The 5,362-nt window shown below is 31.3% G+C and overlaps 1 pseudogene; it reads left to right on the top strand.

The window, feature by feature from the left end:
- Positions 1 to 1,124: 1,124 nt before the first annotated feature.
- LOC122270723 (small nucleolar RNA U3) lies at positions 1,125 to 1,308 on the top strand (annotated as a pseudogene).
- Positions 1,309 to 5,362: the final 4,054 nt, after the last annotated feature.

Below are 5,362 nucleotides of genomic sequence, written 5' to 3'. Positions count from 1 at the left end.
GTTCGGAAGATCGACTGTCATATCGAAATTTTTTGATAACCAATAAGAGCACGATGAGGAGCCGGATCAGGGATTTCGAATTCCGTATTAACTCCTTGGATGAGGACTTTCAATTTTCTACTGGTGGTTTGTGATATCCCAGATTCGATTGAAGCATCTGCGCTCATTTTGCCTACATTGCTAAAACTTCTAAGTAAAGTCTTTATTTCCGATTTTCGATCAATGCGACTTTTTATTTCTCTAATATTAATCCATTTTAAAACAGATGCCTGCTTCTTAATCTGGACTGAATTAACAGTTCAAATGGAAATGAATTACCAAGGGAAACTATTAATTCAGGTTATTGAATAACTTGTTGAAAATAATTGAAAATTATTTAATAATTAAAAATCTTGCTAACAGATACATTTATACTGTTACACGCAAGAAATGGATTTCATATATTCACATTCCATCTGGAAAAAAAGAGCCACGCGAGCAGGCGTGTGGGGAGTGTCATACCCATTCTACCAATTCCAACAAAATATAATGAAAATTCTTTTTCTAAAACTCTTATTCTTTCCGCAAGTAAAAACTTATTTAGAAAGTCAAAATAGTTTATAGAATTTTGCCCTAACAAATTAGGAAAATTAAACTTTTCTGTAGGTCTGAGGGAAGATATACACCCCTTATTTTTCTAGATTTTGACATAGTTCTAATTGGTATAGGCTGTTATAATTCTATAAACTGGCGCAAAAATCCAACCAGCTAACGATGCAGCTATAAAAATATAATATTTCATACTATCCTAATTGTCAAAGCCCTGCAAAATTTTTAGATTAGATTATTGCAATTACTAAAGTACTACTCTAGATTATTGCAATTACTAAAATTTTAACAACTCCTTCCCTTCAAAAGTAGGTTCAGCTCTAATGAAAATGAAACTCCACTCACTTAGTAGACTAATTTTCACAGAATCATTATTACCGAGTAATCTTAACCATGCTGACAACATTCGAGTAGTAAGTAGGTATTACCTTTTATTTTAAACATATGAAAAAATAAGAGTAACATTGAAAACTAGAAAATACCAATATTTTTTAAAGAATAAAGTGTATACATAATTTTAAATATTGAACATTGCTAAGATCATACTTCATAGGATCATTTCTATAGTATGATTAGCGAGTTCACTCACCGAACTTCGCAGAAAACCCAACCACGATGATGTGGAATGGGGCTGCTCAATTTCTCTCGAAGTGAGCAACATTGATGATCGCACTGTTTGGCATTACGCCAAATGGATGGGAAGAGCTCGTTCTGAGTGGTTATTATAAGTAAAAAGAAGTCATGTTTCCCAAATTGTGGTACTCGTTCTTATGCGAAATATCTTGCAATAAACGAAAATTTTTTTAAAAATGCAGCTAGCCATGGAAATTTGCGATTACCTATTTTTCTATTGCCTGTTTTTTGCAGTGTTAATAGTTTATGCGTTAGTTAGTTATTGTATGCGAAATATCTTGCAATAAACGAAAATTTTATTGTGGAATTATTTTCATAACATTTTATTTTGGAAATTATTTCCATAATTTGGAATTATTATGGAAATTTGCGATCACGTATTTTTCTATTACCAGTTTTTTGCAGCGTTAATAGTTAGTGGTATCAACAGCCAGTTGCGATTTTTAACTTTTGTGCAATTTTCTTACAGTAAAAAATACATATTTTTATTTATTAGTGGTACACAGCGTTATGAAAATTTAGAAAGCGTACACAAAGATCATAAGCTTGGGAAACATTGCATTAGTGCATACTTTTGCTTAATATAGTCAATTGCTCTGTTCCTCGATTAAAATATGCCAAATAGTGAAACAGAAGTTCCTTCTGCGCAATCTCGTTTAACGGTCGATCCGGCTACAATCTGTCATGCATGTAAATGTAAGAGCTGCGTGACGGAAAATTTAGAATTCTCATCGAAAACATCATTGACTTCTCTTTTTTGGGTGACCAGTCAATTAATCCACATGTCTCTTGACTAGTTTTTCCAGAGATTTTCATCTTTGATTCTTTTCATATCACCTGATATACTTTTTATTTCATAATTATTTAGTTCAGATGAAGAGGTAAAAAACCTTTTTGGGGGCTTAAAGCATAGAGCAACTACAGACAATGACTATGTTATTATCATTACCAATTAGTTAGCCCAAGTAAATTTGGAACAGGCGTTACTTTTCCTCGTATAGCTATACCCAATTCAAAGTGAAGATGCTGGCATAAAGTGAGTAGGCGTTACTTTTCCTCTTATAACTATANAAAAATATTTTTTCTTATTTTTAAGGGCTTTGGTAACAATTTATTAATTTTTTCGTATGGAACTGGAGAGCCGCAACTTTACATCAAAAGAGCCACCTGTGGCTCGCGAGCCACAGGTTGCCGACCACTGCGTTAGGTAAATAAAAAACGCTTTCCTTTTTCAATATCGTTATTCAAATATGGTGTGTTCGATGAGAATGGTTTACAATATTTTTAATTCGGAAATATCTTCTGCTCTCGCATCATCTTGGAATTAAGTTTTATAAAAAAATTGAACTTTATAAAAAAATTTTTAATCCATGTAATAATTATAAGGATTTTGTTATTTTTAATAAAATGGGGCGGAAAAGAGATTGTCCCGTAAATTAATATTTGTCATTTTGTCAAATTAAAGCTATAGAAACAAAAAATGAAAGAAATCAAAACTGTAAAATATGTAGTCTATAAGAATCTTACAATTGATAAGGCATTTGCATTAATTTTCATTCGAATTTATAGTGAAACCAGAAAAATCAGAAGAGGAGTATCGTTTGGATAAATTCTGGCGGTACGTGTGCTGTAAAAAAGTGGAGAGCATTAGTTTGTTCTCATTTTACACGTAATATATGATTAGTGATTTCTCTACCCCGACTAATTCTTCCCAGACAATAGAAAGCGTGACTTAAAGACTAATTTTTCTTAGTCCAAGTGTTTTGATTTTTTTGGGTGAAGTGGCCCCTATCCCATTCATCTGGAATATTTTGCACTATTTTGGTTAAACATTGAAGTAAGCAGGCAGTGGAGTTGCTTTTATGAATGTTTTAAGTTCTTTGCTTGAATAATTAAAGATGAATCAAAAAATAAAATGAGCAGCTTGCTCTAAGCTATGTTTGTTTGAAGTTGAACAGAGTTGTGTTGAGCATTGAAGTAAGCAGGCAGTAGGGTTGTTTTTATGAATGTTTCAAGCACTTTGCTTGAATAACTAAAGATGAATCAAAAAATAAATTAAGCAGCTTGCTCTGAACTATGTTTGTTTGAAGTTGAACAAAGTTGCGTCAACATGAGGAAACGGTATTTCCAGTAGGGTTGATGTAGTTATTTGTTTTTATAGTTATGATATCAGGCGTCGGAGGTGAAATGTGCAGCTATTGATCTGTAGTTTTAATCTGTGCTATAATTTTCAAATTTAAAGATTCCATTAAAATTTGCTGTTTTACATTCTATGGCTTTATCGAAAAAATCTGCCTTTAGTCTGCATACATGCTGTAATAGAGTTGTTATTTTGAGGTCTTTATGCATATTGGTATTCCGGATGAGCCATCTGGCACAGATTATTTTTCTAAGGATCTTGTTTTGGCATTGTTTTAATTTCTTCAGTAGATGTTGAGGCATTGTTGTCCAGGCAGTACGGCATAGGTGAGTATTGAGTGGATCATTGCTGTCTATAATAGCTTCTTTAGTGACATATTCTGATTATATATTAGTTGTTGTATGCCTATTACTGCTGCATTTGCTTTATCTATTGTGCTTTTGATATGATCTTTCCAGGTGAGTTTGCTATTGATTATAAGGCCAAGATAATTTTTTTCTTTTTTAACTATTAGTATTTGGATATTGAACATTTTGGGTTGAAGTTGTGGAACTATTTTAATTCTTCCTCTTTGTATGATTAATATTTGTGATTTTCCAGCGTTGACTGAAGTTTTCCATTTTACTTACCAGTCTTCTATTTTGCATATACGGTCCAGTAGTTTTTTTTTCTAATTTGATCATAGTTCTCTACAGAATGCTTTTATACGTCTGATTAAGAACTATAAGAATGAAAAGAGAAACAATATGGAAGTTTTTTATTTCAATATGAGGAGTTTTTAAAATCGTTTTTTTATCCTAAGAATTCTATATTTTACGTTTTTTAGTTTATAATTTTTTGATAAAAATTGTTAAAATAATCGTTTTGAAAAATTAAATGGTATAACATTATGCGTTAATGTATACTTCTTCTAATGTTTGAAGTAATATGATTAAAAAAAGTATGGAATAAAAATTCGGTAGGGGAGAGTCGGGTAGCCCGGACCACCTAAGGAGTTTTGCTTATATTTCTGTATAATATTGAGTAATAATCAATATTTTTGTATGTTTCTATTGTTTTACCATCTAGTTAAATAATGCAAAAAGAATAAACCAAAAAAAGAATAGTTTAACTTAAAAAAATAGAAATTTAAAATAACATGTTTTTTAGCTCCTTTCAAAATGTGTCGGGTAGCCCCACCCAGTTACAAAAATTGGGTTTTTTGGCTATTTTTTCAGGTGTAAATGAGAATGACCAATGTATCGACGACAATAGATAAACCTCATTTATCATTTTTATCACAAAATTATTTTATTTATTACATATTTATATACTTTTAGTGAATTCTATCATTTAATAACAACAAATGTCATACTTTTTATCATTATTAATGTGTATTAATATATTATAATATTAATATATATTTATATTAAATATTTAACGAAAATAATTTAATTTAAGTAACAATAATTAATAACAATAGTTGTTTTTCTATATAAACTTATTTCGTTGATCTCTTCTTATAAACTTAATATAAAATACTTTTTATAAAATTACAAATTCACTTTGTATTTTAATTGCATTCGAATGCTTCTGTAGATTGATTCGTTCACAAATAAGTAAGCAAATAGCTTATCATAATAAACTGCTGTTTGTAGAAAATGCAACATCATGAAAGAATCATCAGAATCAAATGAAATTTAATGCAGAAACGACTTGTACTGATACAAATAAATGATGAAATTTTCAAAACAAAAGAAACAAATTAAGCGTCCGAAATCAGTATTTGGTGCAGCCACCACGCGCTGCAATAAGTGCTGCTATACGACGTGGCATGGAGTCAAACAGATGTTGAATATCTGCTTGAGGAAGAGAATTCCATATCGCTTGTATGCGCAACCAAAGTTCGTCTTTGGAAACTGCAGGACGCGGATCACGAGTGAGACGCCGACCAACCATATCCCACACGTGCTCAATAGGCGACATATCCGGCGAATAAGCAGGCCAAGGAAGAAGTTGCAT

The sequence above is a fragment of the Parasteatoda tepidariorum genome, chromosome 4 (assembly GCF_043381705.1).
Source record: "Parasteatoda tepidariorum isolate YZ-2023 chromosome 4, CAS_Ptep_4.0, whole genome shotgun sequence".
NCBI lineage: Eukaryota > Metazoa > Arthropoda > Arachnida > Araneae > Theridiidae > Parasteatoda > Parasteatoda tepidariorum.
Note: the sequence above shows the minus strand (reverse complement) of the source record. Positions and strands in the feature narration are given on the sequence as shown.